The 18,815-nt window shown below is 46.4% G+C and overlaps 1 protein-coding gene across 1 annotated transcript in view; it reads left to right on the top strand.

The window, feature by feature from the left end:
* The first annotated feature begins 2,795 nt into the window (after window positions 1–2,795).
* The window catches only part of LOC311228541 (bromo adjacent homology domain-containing 1 protein), a 76,074-nt gene continuing 60,054 nt past the window's right edge, over window positions 2,796–18,815 (top strand). The window contains exon 1 of the mRNA XM_084314439.1: window positions 2,796–2,913. The gene's annotated coding sequence lies outside the window, so the exon portion shown is untranslated. The remainder of the gene's footprint in view (window positions 2,914–18,815) is intronic.

Here is an 18,815-nt window from a genome sequence, read left to right as displayed (position 1 = left end):
TGGATTATTCCAATTCCTGATCACCATTCAAAAAAATCGATCATTGTATTGATCAACCGTGTATACAGTAGAACACATAATCCCCGCTGCTCTTCAGGCTCCAGAGTGATGCCGGTCGATGCCGGCTGCGTGAGTGAGACGTAAAATGTGGAGTCAGAAATCCTTTCTCCCATTCACTTTCATTGAGTCCAATCCAAAAGGGTGATTTACCATCTGGGAGACGATAGGGGGCGCTTTTTTCACATCTGAGCGCCTGGGGTGACTGGATCTCCAACGGTAGGCTCGCTTGAATGAATGAATGAATGAATGAATGAATGAATGAATGAAAACTTTATTAACAGATTGCAGAATGGGTACAGTACAGTACAGCTCAATACATACAATTGTTAAGGGGATGCAGACCAGAGAAAGACTTTCGTCTTGTTTACATCAGGGTCCCCCATTTTCAATTCATCGTAACATATATGACATACATGACATACAGATAGACAGTACTGCTACATCTATACATTTATGACATACCAGATTTGCAATTACAGTACTGTTTGTGATACAAAAAGAGTCCAGAAAGAAAAGAGTATATACATTAGGCGTAGAAACTGTACATTGTATTGGGTAGGTGGGGGTGGGGGGGGACTGTACATTGGAGGTGGTTGGTGCTTGATGCAATATGATTTCAGATCGCTAATAAAAGAAAAAAACGAATAAAACGAATATTCTCGTGAGTGGGCATTCAACCCGGGGGGTAATAACATGAGAAAAACTCATGGGTGGCATTCAAAGTGTTAATGCTCAAGATTCTGCAAGGTTCAGCTCCAAATTATTTCAACCACTATTTCCCACTTGTGAGAAACACCCACACACTTTTCACTCCAGCAAATTGCCACAGATATGGTCCCCAGTAGATTTAATACTTGCTCTCAACACATTTTATATACTGCTGTGATAGCGGAACAAGCTTCTGGGTGAGTTTTAAAAAAAAAAGTGTTATTTCTAATCACTGCTTTAGGCAGAAAGCAAAGGTTTGGGATGGTTTTCTATTAAATTGTAAGGACAGTCACAATATGAGAAAGTAAACGGTGTAATCAAAGGTGCAGATGAGGGTCTGTATAGGACAAGCTGGCTTGTGTATTGTGTTATTTAATTAGGATATTATAGTTGTTATTGAGAATATTGACAATGTATGTCAATGTTATGTTTTTTATGTCCCTTCGGCCTGTGTGGTGTGTGACGGCATTGGAAATAAGTATTTTTAATACTTAATATGTTATCGGCTCACATATACAGGTGCACAATCATGCTTGCGTTGATTGGCAGAGCCAAATTGGGATGTTGCACTTCGACATGAGCTGATTCTTAAACAAAATTGAGCTTTCTGGAGCTGGTGGTGAACTTTCTGTATAGGGAGCTACACACATTTGGCTGTGTTGAGTTGTGATTGGGGGTTATTCGGGGTACATTCCCTCCAGCATTACAAAATTATTTTCTATATTATATGTCATCAAGAGACACATGGGCAACTGGAGCTGAGTGGGAGACTGATTAATTGATTGAACTGTATTAACAGATTGCAGAATGGGTACAATACAGTACATCTCAATACAACAACTGCTAAGGGGATGAAGACCAGAAAAAGACTTTCGTCTTGTTTACATAAGGGTCCTCCATTTTCAATTAATCAGATGAATTGACTGTCTTCTTAAGTACTCCAACTGTACTATAGTGACTGTGTGGTGTAGGCTATACATGACTCACTCATCATCCATCAGCTCCAGTCTGGGGATGAACATCACAGATTACAACCTTGGCTCTCTGGGGTGTAGCTCTGTGAGAGCTCTTAATTTACTGAAATGTTCAGGGTCATATGGATTTGCTTTAGGGTGGGTTTTGTTGGGCACCCAGTGGGGGTCACCACCAGACCTCAGTTAAACCCACAACAGACAGGTGCTCCCTGGTTTTCCCTGGACTGTAACCCTATAATGGAGTAGTCTAAAAAGTTGATGGGATCGATCATTAATGGGAGTCGTATGCTGCTGAATGATACCCCTTTAAAAGGCTCTCCATGTTGTCATCACATGCCCAGACAGAGAAGTAGGATGATGCTGTTGTTATGCAAAACACAATGTTAATAACAGCTATAATAAGGGCTATTCATTTCGTCCTGTTGGAAACATTTACTACCGATTTTTTTGTGGTCACGCCGAAGAACACTTTGTTGAGAATTGCTTCACTTTACGTGGTGTCAGAGGGGCAGGCAGTGGCACCGCAGTCGGGTTGTTGTGCGTATTCCTATAGTTGTTGTTGAGTAGCCTCCACACTAGTGACTGGTGCGCAAACTGAAAGCTGCGCGCAGTGTAACGGATAAGCGACGTGTGTATAATAATATATGCCACTGTATCTCCACCAGTAGTCACCACTTCCAACCGCCTCCCTCGCAGCCCTGCTCTCGGTGTGCAGCGATAGCCCCGCGTTTCAGCGGACGGGACGGGACAGGAAACGGCTCCTCGGGCCAAAGCTCCGTTCGTTTCGGAGAAGAGAAGAGAAAAGCTATTGCGAGAAGAAGGAGAGTTGTTCGCCTCTCTCTCGTCGACCAGGGGGGATCCCTCGTGTGGAGTGAGTGAGTGAGGAAGCAGCCAGGATAGGCGACATTATTGCCTTTCAGCAGCGGAAGGCTGACGAAGAGGAGGCGAAGCTCTGGTTCAAGTGCAGAGACTGGAAGCTACTAGCGAAGTGTTCCGTTCCTCTCTAGTCTCGGCCACACGCACCACCGGGGAATAACGCACCCGGACGGGGTTGGTTTATACTCGCGGTGCAGCAGCAGCACCCTAACCGTTTGGAAAACAAGGCGCCCTGCTGACTCGGTCATTCCAGCCCCTCGCACCCTGCGTGAAGATAGTAACACCACAGAGATCGGTGAGTAGCTCTCTAGCCTGTCTCTCTCTCCTCTCCTCTCCATTGCTTTGGTCAAATCGAGGTTGCCTGGTTAGGAGCCCCCCCCCCCTGAACGGTGTTTGCGGTGTTGGTTCGACATTACAAGGCAGATTGCCATGATGATGATGATGATGTAGGAAGAAGAGCCCAGGCAGCAGGGAGTGGTACTTGGCCGTGCAGCTAGCTAGCAGCAGCGTGTGTGATGTGTGATCACCTCCCTCCCTCCTCCTCCTCCTCTTCCTCCTCCAGAACTAAGTGCAAAGCTAATGCGATGTGGGCTTTTGTGAATGGAATACATTTAGTCATGGTCAATATTGTGACACTGACACGTTTATCTCTTGCCAAATCTTGTGAATTGACGGGATGACTTGTTGTGCAGTAGAATAGCAGATCGGTCTCGCTAATTGTGTGTCTATAATAAGGGGCGGGGGTGGATTACAGTACAAACTTACGATATCATCATCACTTACAATAATCATGGCAGTGACAGAGGTGTTGAAGAGCGTGCACGGGGAAACTTTGATCATATTGCGCCTCGCACGTTCCTGTCGACACGATGGGCCACCACGTTTTGGAAATAATACATTTGCCAATTTCAGACTTGTCATAAAGAGGATAAATACAGCTAGCTAGGCCTAATCTTTTTTCAATTCTAAGCCCACCCCACCCACACACACACACAAACACACACGCACGCACACGCGTACGCGCTCAAAATACTTTTATTGTGACTCGCAGGTGCAGTGATCGATACAAATGTGCAAGTAACAGCTAGTTTACCTATTAGGGTACATAAAGATATTGATATCTGATCTCGTCCAGAATTCCATAGCTGTCTATATACTGTAGGTATCGCAGCTCTGAAACCTCTGATCGGAGTCAATCATATTGTCTCATGGTGGGGCTTAGCTTCTAGTGAATGAAAGAGTGACATTAAAGAATTAATTTCTTTTTCTGGCGGACCGACTGGAACCTCCTCTAGGACCCCATGGGGTCCCGGACCCCTCGTTGAGAACCACTGCCAGTGCCAGCTCATAATAACGCGGCGATTACACGATAGATTGACCCAGGGCATTTATTACCTGGTAATAAAGTCTCTGAATTGATCCACAGAACTTGAATTGTGAGAAAATGATTATGAGCACAAATGGACCACTGTGCCACTTGTAACAAACAACTAAATTGAATGTTTGCACATATAATTTATATATATATTTTTTTTTACATTTGTTTCAAAATACCCCACAAGTAGTGCTTGGCGATGTGTGTGTGTGTGTGTGTGTGTGTGTGTGTGTGTGTGTGTGTCTGTGTGTGTGTGTGTGTGTGTGTGTGTGTGTGTGTGTGTGTGTATATATATATATATATCTGCTGCTGTGGTTTGAAATAAACTATTTGGAAAAAAAAACTATATTTCCCACTTTTTTATATTTATATAAAATTACAGTATAGTAAATAAACTAAATATCCATACCTTGCATGCATGGATCCATAACGGGTACCTCCCAGCCCTATACTCACAAGCTTCAAAGAGCATCAGTGAGTTCACCCAAGGGATGGGACCATGTTTAATGATGAGGAATAAAGCCTAACCTCACACTGTCTGTGATGACAAGAAGATCAACTCAACTTCAACCCATTTGATAATAAAGTCAGTGATTAATTGCTGTCTCTGGGGCACTTCTCTAGCTGGAGCATTAATTGGTATCCTGCAAAACTGTGCTATTCAAGCTATCTGAGGATATATATCAACCGATATATCAAACGTTGTTAACAATGCAACAAATTGCAGATGATTCTGACATTTAAGGTAATGACTTGTTAAAATGACGGACATCCGACATGGTGATCCGACCCATTCAACTCAATGTCGGACGAACTGAACCTTTCCACACTTGGCACCAATGTGCGTTTGCGTGCAACACAGTGACGGGATGGCCCTTCCTTCTTTTATAGTTTCCTTGCATTGCAACAGGAAATACACTTGGGTCCTTTTATGTGAGGTTTGCCCGCTGCTCACTACCTTTTCTCTGTCTTCTTTAAGCCTACTGTTAGGAATTCCCTACTCACTCTCTCTAGCCCCCACCCTCTCGTTCCTTACCCTTAGTGGCCACACCTGTTTGATATTCTATTATCTCTCGCACCTGTGGTGGCAGGCTAATTAGTCCCCCTGTGGGCTTTAAATACCAGGGCGCTTCCCCTCGTTTTGGCGTGGGGTCGTGTTGTATACTTGCCGAGTCATATTCTCTAAACATCTAGACTCTTTCGGGAGATCCTCTGTCTGCCTATGCTGTTTTATCTCCGGCGTGAGACGAGGTGCAAGCTTTGGCCACCTGTCGCCGTTTGCCTGGAGGGAGACATTGTACTGCGCTCTCTAATCCTCTACGGGAGGTATTCCAGTGTTCCACTCCAGACCAGCGCGCCAGATGCGCTCAAGCCTTCGTCTGCTGTCGCCGTAGCCTGTGGAGGAGACTGTTCTGCGCTCCCTGTAACTTCCACGGGAGGCACCCCAGCGTTCCACTGCAGACCCCAGCGCAGCTGTTCGTCCTGACGCACATCTAGACCAACGCGCATCTTCCGGACCCTCGGGCTTGGCACGCTCTCCAGTCACCAGCGCGCAACGCGCATCTGCAAGGGCTTGGCACGCTCTCCAGTCACCAGCGCGCAACGCGCATCTTCAAGGGCTTGGCACGCTCTCCAGTCTCCAGCGCGCAACGCGCATCTTCAAGGGCTTGGCACGCTCTCCAGTCTCCAGCGCGCAACGCGCATCTTCAAGGGCTTGGCACGCTCTCCAGTCTCCAGCGCGCAACGCGCATCTTCAAGGGCTTGGCACGCTCTCCAGTCTCCAGCGCGCAACGCGCATCTTCCAAGGATCCTCGTGCTTGGCACACTCCTCCTCGCAGACGCACCCCGAGGCGTCTCTCGGTTCCGACGCGCACACCAAGGTGTGGCGCGCACTCTGTTCCTCGGCTCCGACAGCGGCTACCCGGTGGACGACACCCTCGCCACCGCCACTGTTCCGACGCGCACACCAAGGTGTGGCGCGCACTCTGTTCCTCGGCTCCGACAGCGGCTACCCGGTGGACGACACCCTCGCCACCGCCACTGTTCCGACGCGCACACCAAGGTGTGGCGCGCACTTTGTTCCTCGGCTCCGACAGCGGCTACCCGGTGGACGACACCCTCGCCACCGCCACTGTTCCGACGCGCACACCAAGGTGTGGCGCGCACTCTGTTCCTCGGCTCCGACATCGGCTACCCGGTGGACGACACCCTCGCCACCGCCACTGTTCCGGCACTCTGTTCCTCGGCTCCGACAGTCGGCTACCCGGTGGACGACACCCTCGCCACCGCCACTGTTCCAGCACTCTATTCCTCGGCTCGGACAGCCAGCCACCCGGTGGCGATGCCCTCGCCCCGCTGCTGTCCCTGTACCTTTACGCATACGCCTGGGTGAGTTTTGATTGTGATGTCACTCACCCAGCGTAGTGCCCTTGCCCCCCGTTCCCGCTGCTGTCCCTGTACCTTTACGCATACGCCTGGGTGAGTTTTGATTGTGATGTCACTCACTCAGCGTAATGCTTTTTGCCCCCGTTCCCGCTGCTGTCCCTGTACCTTTACGCATACGCCTGGGTGAGTTTTGATTGTGATGTCACTCACTCAGCGTAATGCCCCTTGCCCCCTTCCCGCTGCGTTTCCTGTACCATTACGCATACGCCTGGGTGAGTTTTGATTGTGATGTCACTCTCCCAGCGTAATGCTTCTTGCCCCCGTTCCCGCTGCTGTTCCTGTACCATTACGCATACGCCTGGGTGAGTTTTGATTGTGATGTCACTCACCCAGCGTATTGCCTCCTTTAGTTCTCACTTAGTTATTAGTTTGGACATTTCATCTCCCACTCTGTTTTGTTCTCTCGTGGATATTATTTTGGACATTTCATCTCCCACTGTGTGTTTGTTCACACGAAGATAGTATTTACTTTGTTACTTTGTTATTTGGACTGTTCTGCATCTGCTCTGTTTGTTCCCTTTGAATATTAACCCTCTCCTCTGTTCTGCAGAGCGGCCCAGATGTTTTCCCACCAGTCCCCAGTTCCTCCCTGTCCCCAGCCCGCCTCCGCGGTTCTCTGTCCCCAGTTCCTCCCCGTTCCCCAGCCCGCCTCCGCGGGCCTCAGTCCCCTCTGTCCCTAGTTCTCCCCTTCTAGTTCCACCTAGTTCCTGGTCCCAAGTTCTCCCCTTCTAGTTCCACCTAGTTCCTTGTCCCTAGTTCTCCTAGTCCCCAGTTCTCCTGTTCCCTAGCTCTCCTTGTCCCGACATCTCCTAGTCTCTAGTTCCTCTGTTTCCTTAAGCCTTCCCCTAGCGTTCCTTTAATGTTCCCCTAGCGTTCCTTTAACCTTCCCTTAGTGTTCCCCTTTTCCTGCCCGCCTCTTTAAGGCACCTTTCCTTCCCCTCATATTATATTCCTGTATTTGTGATTCTCCCTTAAAGGGACAGTGCCCTTTTCCCTGTTTTTCCCTGTTGTTCAATAAATATCTGTTTCTTGGCAAACCATCATACCTGTCTTGTGTTGTGCGATTGGGGTCGGTTACAAACCATAACAGTACGACCCCACCAAATCGACGACCCCAGCCAGCACAGATGGTGTATGTTGAGTTTGCCTTTTTTTTTCTTGTTCCCTCTAGTTCCCCTCTAGCTCCCCTGTTAGCTCCCCTGTTAGCCCTGTTGGCTTCCCTGTTAGCCCAGTTTAGCTCCCCTGTTAGCCTGTTAGCTCCCCTGTTAGCCCTGTTGGCTTCCCTGTTAGCCCTGTTTGACCCCCCTGCAGCTTGTTAGGCCTCTACTATCTGCATGGCCCCGGTCTGCTAGCTTGGCCCCGGCTGTTAGCACAGCCTCTATGTTATTGCAGCCTTGCAGCTGGCATAGGCCCTGTAGCTAGCCAGGCCCAAGCAGCTAACCCGGTCCCTCTGCATGGCCTCCACTTTTTGTGTTTTATCCCCACTGCTAGGACTGCCCTTTCAGCTAGCAAGGTCAGTTTATCTCACACAGCTAGGACTGTCCTTCCAGCTAGCTTGTTCTCTCATGCTGGTCCAGCCCTGTCTGCCAGCCTAGCTCCGGCAGCTAGCGCAGCCTCTATGTTAATGTAGCAGTACAGCTGGCATAGGCCCTGTAGCTATCAGTGCCTTGGCAGCTACCCCTTCCCCCTGCTAGCCTAGCTCGGCAGCTAGCGCAGCCTCTATGTTGATGTAGCAGTACAGCTAGCATAGGCCCTGTAGCTATCAGTGCCCTGGCAGCTACCCTTTCCCTCTGCTAGCCTAGCTCGGCAGCTTGCACAGCCTCTATGTTGATGTAGCAGTACAGCTAGCATAGGCCCTGTAGCTATCAGTGCCCTGGCAGCTAACTTTCCCTCTGCTAGCCCTTTCCCGGTGCTACCATGGTTACCCCTTAGCTACCCTGCTTGCCCCTCAGTTTCTCTTGGCCAGTTCTCTAGGCCAGTTCTCTAGACCAGTTCCTCTAGACTAGTTCTCTGGACCCAGTTCCTCCTGACCCGGTTCCTCTAGGCCCGGTTTCCTCTAGGCCAGTTTCTCTAGACCCAGTTCCCCAGACCCGGTTCCTCTAGGCCAGTTCCTCCTGTTGCCCCTCTACTACCCTAGTTACCCCTCGGCGGCCCTGTTTTTTTTGCTAGCCCCACTCTTGTGGTTCTTCCCCTGCTGGCTTGGCCAGTGCCTTTGTTTTTGTCTTGTTTTGCCCCCTGCCACTCTGTCTGTATTTGTTTTGGGTCGCCGGGTGGCTCCCGTTGGAGGGGGGGATACTGTGAGGTTTGCCCGCTGCTCACTACCTTTTCTCTGTCTTCTTTAAGCCTACTGTTAGGAATTCCCTACTCACTCTCTCTAGCCCCCACCCTCTCGTTCCTTACCCTTAGTGGCCACACCTGTTTGATATTCTATTATCTCTCGCACCTGTGGTGGCAGGCTAATTAGTCCCCCTGTGGGCTTTAAATACCAGGGCGCTTCCCCTCGTTTTGGCGTGGGGTCGTGTTGTATACTTGCCGAGTCATATTCTCTAAACATCTAGACTCTTTCGGGAGATCCTCTGTCTGCCTATGCTGTTTTATCTCCGGCGTGAGACGAGGTGCAAGCTTTGGCCACCTGTCGCCGTTTGCCTGGAGGGAGACATTGTACTGCGCTCTCTAATCCTCTACGGGAGGTATTCCAGTGTTCCACTCCAGACCAGCGCGCCAGATGCGCTCAAGCCTTCGTCTGCTGTCGCCGTAGCCTGTGGAGGAGACTGTTCTGCGCTCCCTGTAACTTCCACGGGAGGCACCCCAGCGTTCCACTGCAGACCCCAGCGCAGCTGTTCGTCCTGACGCACATCTAGACCAACGCGCATCTTCCGGACCCTCGGGCTTGGCACGCTCTCCAGTCACCAGCGCGCAACGCGCATCTGCAAGGGCTTGGCACGCTCTCCAGTCACCAGCGCGCAACGCGCATCTTCAAGGGCTTGGCACGCTCTCCAGTCTCCAGCGCGCAACGCGCATCTTCAAGGGCTTGGCACGCTCTCCAGTCTCCAGCGCGCAACGCGCATCTTCAAGGGCTTGGCACGCTCTCCAGTCTCCAGCGCGCAACGCGCATCTTCAAGGGCTTGGCACGCTCTCCAGTCTCCAGCACGCAACGCGCATCTTCCAAGGATCCTCGTGCTTGGCACACTCCTCCTCGCAGACGCACCCCGAGGCGTCTCTCGGTTCCGACGCGCACACCAAGGTGTGGCGCGCACTCTGTTCCTCGGCTCCGACAGCGGCTACCCGGTGGACGACACCCTCGCCACCGCCACTGTTCCGACGCGCACACCAAGGTGTGGCGCGCACTCTGTTCCTCGGCTCCGACAGCGGCTACCCGGTGGACGACACCCTCGCCACCGCCACTGTTCCGACGCGCACACCAAGGTGTGGCGCGCACTTTGTTCCTCGGCTCCGACAGCGGCTACCCGGTGGACAACACCCTCGCCACCGCCACTGTTCCGACGCGCACACCAAGGTGTGGCGCGCACTCTGTTCCTCGGCTCCGACAGCGGCTACCCGGTGGACGACACCCTCGCCACCGCCACTGTTCCGGCACTCTGTTCCTCGGCTCCGACAGTCGGCTACCCGGTGGACGACACCCTCGCCACCGCCACTGTTCCAGCACTCTATTCCTCGGCTCGGACAGCCAGCCACCCGGTGGCGATGCCCTCGCCCCGCTGCTGTCCCTGTACCTTTACGCATACGCCTGGGTGAGTTTTGATTGTGATGTCACTCACCCAGCGTAGTGCCCTTGCCCCCCGTTCCCGCTGCTGTCCCTGTACCTTTACGCATACGCCTGGGTGAGTTTTGATTGTGATGTCACTCACTCAGCGTAATGCTTTTTGCCCCCGTTCCCGCTGCTGTCCCTGTACCTTTACGCATACGCCTGGGTGAGTTTTGATTGTGATGTCACTCACTCAGCGTAATGCCCCTTGCCCCCTTCCCGCTGCGTTTCCTGTACCATTACGCATACGCCTGGGTGAGTTTTGATTGTGATGTCACTCTCCCAGCGTAATGCTTCTTGCCCCCGTTCCCGCTGCTGTTCCTGTACCATTACGCATACGCCTGGGTGAGTTTTGATTGTGATGTCACTCACCCAGCGTATTGCCTCCTTTAGTTCTCACTTAGTTATTAGTTTGGACATTTCATCTCCCACTCTGTTTTGTTCTCTCGTGGATATTATTTTGGACATTTCATCTCCCACTGTGTGTTTGTTCACACGAAGATAGTATTTACTTTGTTACTTTGTTATTTGGACTGTTCTGCATCTGCTCTGTTTGTTCCCTTTGAATATTAACCCTCTCCTCTGTTCTGCAGAGCGGCCCAGATGTTTTCCCACCAGTCCCCAGTTCCTCCCTGTCCCCAGCCCGCCTCCGCGGTTCTCTGTCCCCAGTTCCTCCCCGTTCCCCAGCCCGCCTCCGCGGGCCTCAGTCCCCTCTGTCCCTAGTTCTCCCCTTCTAGTTCCACCTAGTTCCTGGTCCCAAGTTCTCCCCTTCTAGTTCCACCTAGTTCCTTGTCCCTAGTTCTCCTAGTCCCCAGTTCTCCTGTTCCCTAGCTCTCCTTGTCCCGACATCTCCTAGTCTCTAGTTCCTCTGTTTCCTTAAGCCTTCCCCTAGCGTTCCTTTAATGTTCCCCTAGCGTTCCTTTAACCTTCCCTTAGTGTTCCCCTTTTCCTGCCCGCCTCTTTAAGGCACCTTTCCTTCCCCTCATATTATATTCCTGTATTTGTGATTCTCCCTTAAAGGGACAGTGCCTTTTTCCCTGTTGTTCAATAAATATCTGTTTCTTGGCAAACCATCATACCTGTCTTGTGTTGTGCGATTGGGGTCGGTTACAAACCATAACATTTTAGGATGTTATTGTTGTCACTTTGAAACCATCCATCTAGACTGGTCTCCTGACTGGTCTGCTAGACTGGTCTGCTGGCTTGTTGGATGAGTGGAAACCATCGGAAACCATCCAGACTGGTCTGCTGGCTTGTTGGATGAGTGGAAACCATCGGAAACCATCCAGACTGGTCTGCTGGCTTGTTGGATGAGTGGAAACCATCCAGACTGGTCTGCTGGCTTGTTGGATGAGTGGAAACCATCCAGACTGGTCTGCTGGCTTGTTGGATGAGTGGAAACCATCCAGACTGGTCTGCTGGCTTGTTGGATGAGTGGAAACCATCCATCCAGACTGGTCTGCTCACTGGCTTGTTGGATGAGTGGAAGATCCCCATGTGTGATCTGTAACCCTGGAATGACACTTTGGTAAAAGGGCAACGCCAACCTGAAAATTAACACTTTTTAAATGTAGCTACTAGGCTTTAATGGGATTCTATTAGGGATGCATCAATATCACTTTTTCAATGCCGATACCAAGTCCTAAAATTTCAGTATCGGGTGCAATATTAAGTACAGATCTGAATCCGAGTACACATCTGAATCCGACCTTATTTTAGCCCGGTATTGGACCTATGTTTGATACAAATATAAGTATCGGTGCATCCCGGACAACCTAATGTACAAAACGTGTATACGTTGGGCATAGGAGACAAGCCATTTCTGTAGATCTTCTGAAGTTAAGATATTCCTTTATTGATCCCCTTGGGGAAATTCAGGCATTATAGCAGCATGGGGGAGGGGAGGGGAGGTACATGTATGGGCAGGGTACTAGTAGAAGACATAAATACAGGCAATACAATTATAGTACAGTAGAAAAGTAATAATACATTTGTCATACACCTATATATATAACTCTGAATATACAAATATCTGAGCAAGTATAGGCAGTGTAATCAAAGGTGCAGATTAGGGTCTGTGTGCCCTATCAGTTATATTATACATTACAATAAATATGGTCAATTACAGAATCTGAATATATAGGCTACTATGAGTAATTCAAGTATACGGTATGCACAGGTGCAGCAGCAGTATACATAAGGTACATACATAAATTGCACACATGGTTTATTTTCCAATTACTACGTGTTGCATATCGTAGATTTTAAAACTTCAAGAGAGAGGGGGGTGGTTTTCTGTTTGAAGTCCACACAGCCAACCAAAGACCGGAGGCTTTGGTGTTTATGTCACTGCTTCTAGGAGCAGCACCGGGCCTAACCATAAGCACTAGTTTCACAAAGCTTTGTATGCAGTGTTAGGTAACTGGTCATCATGCACTAGCCGGGCTACGAAGGGTTTACATTTAATTATTATGAGTACTAGCCAAGGCTATTTTCAAGTTTAACTCTTTGTTTTCCACCATTATGGATGTAACAGCCGAGCTGTTATGAAATGTGGCTTTTGAAAATGAATAGGAACTTACTAGGGCTGTCTTAAATACTTCGAAGCTTCGAAGCTTCGTTCGATGGGCATGGGATTCGAATGGGAAAATAAAATTGGAATATATAAAAAATAAATCATTTTTTTTTAATTTTTTTTCCTGCAAAATCTTGCACCTCCAATGCAACGAAAGTCATACACCTCATTAACTCTGCCTCTCTTTGTTAACTACAACAAGCAATGCCGTTTGTTATTTAAGATGAGGTCGGACTCGGCACTGACAGATTTGTGTTCATTGTGCTGCTTTTATAAAGCCTCAAATGACGGCTTACAATATTTCATGAAAGCAAAGTGTTTCGTTTGTCTAAGATTTAAAAAGGTTTAAACTTTACAGCACTGACAATTCTCTATAGTATTTTTATAGTGTCCCGGCCCATATAAAAACATGTCTTAATAAAAAATTATGTCTAATTCTGCCTTTGTCTCTATAATATTTATATAATTGTTTGCTTTATAGACGAAGATTGCAACATAATTATGTAATGTAATGTTGTTGGCTGTGTAATTAATCCAATCCACTTTATTTATAGAGCACATTTAAAAACAACAAAGTTGACCAAAGTGCTGTACAAGTCCCACAACATAAGAAAAGAAAAAAAATATTATAATATATATATTTTTTTATAAAAAATTTTAATCTCGAAGCTTCGAATTAAAATCTAATCTCGGCCCCGAAGCTTCGAAGGTTAAAAAAAGCTTCGAAGGTCAGCCCTAGAATTTACACTGCTGTGTCCTCCCGAGTTAAAGCAAGAACACCATCAAACTGATGAATATATACTTTGAATGTGTCAATGTTTAGCAATTAGGTATCAAAGAGAGGCCAGGCTATTTTAGTGTGCTGTTTCACGTGTATTAGGTGAAAATACAGTCCGGGCATTGATGCAGATTGTATCTTAAATATCAACACAATATGTTATTGGAATCATTATGTCCACACTCCTACATGTATGCAGAGACGTTCCACTGTCAAACATCTATACTGTATGCCCAAAGAGGAAGTAAACTAACCGGTGCTAACTATACTATACAAATTAAAATACCTATTAGGTACCCTATACCTATATTATTTTCTTCTAACATATTGAATAAATAATATTATATTATTGTCCGCCCCATATTTATTTTTTATTTTTTTATTATCTTTTTCCTCCTTATTTTTTCCGTTTTTCTCCCATCCCAATGTTAGTCGTTATGCCAATTCCCAATCCCCTTCCTGGTCGTTGCGCACTCTACCCCCTACCGTCGGTCCGGGAGGGCGGAGGCTATCACATGCTTCCTCCGACATATGTGTACCCAGCCCACCGCTTATTTTCACCTGGCAGCGTGGACTCTCACTGGGAGAGTGTAACATGTGGAAGGTCACACTACCTCTCTTAGATCCTTGCCTTGCTGTGCAGGCGCCCCGACCGAACTGTAGGAGTCGCTGTTTACAACGACCAGGACCCACCCTCGCCGGGTTTACCACCCTCTAACTAGGGCTGGGCGATATATCGAGTATACTCGATGTATCGTGGCTTGTTCTACGTGAGATGTAGTAAATTACTATATCGTGAACATCGAGTATATGTTGTCACGTCGCGGTTGATATGAGACTTGCTTTAGTGCAGAGCGTTCTTCTCATTTCATTATAGACAGACCAGCGCGGACCTTAAATGACATGCAATTGTAATTTCATTACACAGACCAGTGCGGACCTTCAATGACATGCAATATAATTGTCGACGCGAGCAATGGGCTAACGTTAGCTGCTAAGTTAAACCATAAATAGTAGGGATGCCCCGATCGATCGGCCACGATCGTTATCGGCCGATAATCAGTATAAATATGCGATCGGTGATCGGTGATAATGCTTTATTTTCACCGATCTTCAAACCCGATCTCACTCGCTGTCGCTGAGTTCTGTCTCAGACACCGGTGGTGCGGCGTCTGCTCATTCCTCCAGCCCCTCCCGTACGCATGTAAACACGGGTCTAGTCTAGTGAGACACGGGACACGGGAGGACGGCGTCTCCTTGAGCTAACGTTAGCTTAGCTACCGTTACAAAATGACCCAGTCAACTATTCACTTTTAGTTTAATACATGATGAGGCATTGTCTAACCGAACGGTATCCAGCCGGCCAGCTACCGATAGCTCCTGACATCAACAAACGCTCCAGCAAGTATAGTAGGTATGTATGATACCTGTTAGCTGTTAGCTGTTAGCTCACGTTAGCGCAAGTTAGTTCACTGTTAAAAACGAAATGTCCCATTGAACTAAATAATTCACTGAGGCGTTGTATTAACGTTATATATCCGGCTAGCAGTAGCTACAGATAGCTCCTGATATCAATGTCTTATAACACTGATTCGATGCGTATTCGAGCTGAGGGCTTGCTGAGCACAGTTAAGTAACGTTATACCAATAGGGTCCAGGTGCAGCGCCGGAGAATCCTGGCCGTAGCTCGAGGCTACTCGAGTATAGGTCCAGCTGCAGCTCCGGAGAATCCTGGCCGTAGCTGGAGGCTACTAGAGTACACACAGACAGTGGAGCTTGTTGCGTGGTGGCGATGTCTCGCAGATAATACAAGTACAAGTCTAATTATATAATATATATATTTAAAAAAAAAACTTTTTATACAAAATACATTTTAATTTCTTTTAATCAAAAACGATCGGTATCGGCCGATATGGCTCACGACGATCAGTGATCGGTATCGGTGGCAAAAAACGTGATCGGGGCATCCCTAATAAATAGGCTAAGCTAACTAGCGTTAGCTCTTAGCTGCTAACCCTGGAAGCATTCAAAGCGGACTCCACTACACTAGTTCCATTCGTGAGAAAAGGGGGTGGGTTATATTGACGACGCTTAACAACAGAGGTTTAAAGATAACTTCATATTTATTGGTTATTCGTTTCTTGCATCCAGTTTCAATCTCCGTGTGTTCAACTTCCTGTGTTTACATTCGAGTGTGACATCATCGCCTACGGCAGCTTATACGCTCAAAACGCAAACGCGCTCTCTCTCTCTCTCTCTCTCTCTCTCTCTCTCTCTCTCTCTCTCTCTCTCTCTACATTCAATGATTTAAAGTAGCCAAACTTTACAGTATAAATACTAAATGGATAGTTGATGATATAAACATTTCATTTCACAGTACTGTGCAAAAGTCTTAGGCACTCAATAGTTTTTATATAAAATTGTCTTAGATGTAAATAATTTTTTTTATTAGTGTGTCAGTAGACTACTCTTAGTACATTTTCATTTAATAATTTTTTAAAGCATCTTCATGGTTTAATAATGCAAACATATTTTGCAGGGACTTATTATAATCATCATATTGGCGTGACTGTATGCATCAAAGGGTTAAATCAAGCATTTTTAAGTGCTTTAGAGGAAATGTCAAAATATTGCGATATATATCGTGTATCGTGATATGGCCAAAAAATATCGCGATATAATTTAGAGGCCATATCGCCCAGCCCTACCTCTAACACTGCCAATTGTGTTAGTATGGACGGTCGGCCAACCCGGAAGCACCACAGCTGGAGTCCCCCCCATATTTTATAGTCTCTTTTATAAATAGGAACTGAAAATGAGTTGAAAAAAGTTAAATAATTCAATTTCCATGGCGTCTGTGCTGCGTCTTGTTTATCCACTGTGTCCATGGAAACAATGATGAACGCAGCCATAAAGGTATATGGTTTCCTTAGGCAGATAATATAGTCTGTTTACTTTTCTGATAACTACGTCACTGCATAACTCATAAATGTTGAGATAAGCTTAATATTTGGTTATTTGTGATGCTATGTATGCAATTCAAAGTTAGTGCCGCATTTATTTCAAACTAATTTGGTGGCGGTTGTCTGGATTTGGTACACTTCTTCTAACTTGGTGGCAGTTTTGCAGGCTGTGTGACGTACAATCGTAGAGGCAGCTTTGCGTAGGAGTGTGTTATTATGTCTGCATTTCTGCACATCGTCTAGCCAAGGTGTTAATGTGTTGGACTGGAGTGTGTTTATAGACTTGTTTTCAGGGCTTAATTCATCATGGCCCATTATTGTAAAGTCTCTTTTTTAGATCTGTGATAATGGTTTGATGCCATCCTGTGGCCATTAGGGGTGGGACGATACATCGATCCAGATCGATACATCGATGTAATTATCAACAATCGAATCGGATCGATGCGATGTAATAAGATCGATTCATATCGATACTTATTTTTAAAATCCTGTGGCGAGTCTCATATCCGCCCAAGAACAACAGCAGTAGCTCCGTGTGTGTAGATGTTACAGCATAGCATTCTCCCTTTCTGTGTGTGTGTGTGTGCGCGCGTCTTTGGAAAGACCAGATGAGGTCAGAGGAGTTTGATGTTTAAATGTTATTTAAACATAAACAATATAATACATAATAAATGTAGGCCTATACATGATCATGCAACATCAACAAATTGTTGTAGGAACGGTTTGGGAGAGGGAGGTTGTGAGTTTTGAGTTCCAAAAAATGTAGCTTAAAGTTTAAAGCTCAATATATAAAAACGTGGCACTTTACAGTGAACAGGAGGTCTATTTGTATTAAAAACAATAGATTGATTTTCCTTTAAATGTCTGGAAGAGCTCAAAAATACAAATGTCAAATGATATTTTCATTACCTTTTTTTTGTTGATCTAAATGTTACTGATTGTGTTAAATGGGCATATGATATCATCTCATATCGATCGCAGGCACCTGAATCTAATCGTATCGTATTGTATCGTGAGAGACTTTGTGATATCGGCAAATATCGTATCGTTGTCCAAAGAATCGATATCGTATCGTATCATGATGAAACTGGTGATTCCCACCCCTAGTGGCCATATTGGAAAAGGTGTGCATGCATAATTGTGTGTGTGTGTGTGTGTGTGTGTGTGTGTGTGTGTGTGTGTGTGTGTGTGTGTGTGTGCGTGTGTGTGTGTGTGTGTGTGTGTGTGTGTGTGTGTGTGTGCCTGCGTGCCTGCGTGCGTGCGTAATTTAATGTAATTTAATTTAATTGACATGTGATTAAAGTAGCCACACCAAGAAATGGTTAAAACAATAATGATTCTGAATGAAAAACCATAGGAGACGTCCATGAGTTGGCTAAGTGTGATTTGTTGGAAAATGTTGGTAAATCAGTTAGTAATTTATAAACAATCGTTTACATCCATAACACTAGGATGTCACATCCTTAACAGTACACTTTCATATTTTCTTTTACTAACATGATGCAGACAAGACATCAAATGACAGACATTTTCACTATAATATACCTTATATGTGACAAATAAAACAAAACTTGAACTAGTATTTCCCAATAAGCAAATGTGTTCAGAAAAGTATTCTGGTCTTATGGTCTTTCATAGTAGCCTACATGTATATTCTCCTAAAAGTTGCATTTTCTTTTAATTTGACGTTTTAGTGCTGAATGTATGCAGGGTTCCCACGGTCATGAAAATCTTGGAATCCAAAGTTGTGGAAAATATATTTTCCAGGCCTGAAATGCCCATAAAGTATTGGGCATGGAAATTGAAAATGGTCAATAATAATAATAATGTACTTACATTTGAAATTATGAATTACAGGAGTCAGAGGTGAAAACAGGTCAGAGAGACTGTTATCGGTTGCTATTTCTTTTGCACGATTCCGAACTCTAGCCATTCGTGTGAACAATGTTGTAGTAGCAGTTCAATTAAAGACTGTTCATTCATTACACCACAGAAATATAGTCATGGAAATTTGGTATGAAGTCATTGAAAAGTCATGGAAAACCTTTGGAATGTAAAGGAAAATTAAGCATGGGAACCCTGATGTGTACACTGTCTGGTTGATAGGCTACTATACAGTATGTGAGTTGTCCTGTCCTCACTCCACCATGTGTGTGTGTGTGTGTGTGTCTGTCAAGCTGTGAAGGTTGTGAGTTGTCCTGTTCTCACTCCACCGTGTGTGTGTGTGTGTGTGTGTGTGTGTGTGTGTGTGTGTGTGTGTGTGTGACTGTCTGTCAAGCATGTGAAAGTTGTGAG

This window comes from Notolepis coatsorum, assembly GCF_963971535.1.
Source record: "Notolepis coatsorum genome assembly, chromosome: 5".
In the NCBI taxonomy this organism is placed as follows: domain Eukaryota; kingdom Metazoa; phylum Chordata; class Actinopteri; order Aulopiformes; family Paralepididae; genus Notolepis; species Notolepis coatsorum.
This window is presented reverse-complemented; position numbering and strand designations above follow the sequence as displayed.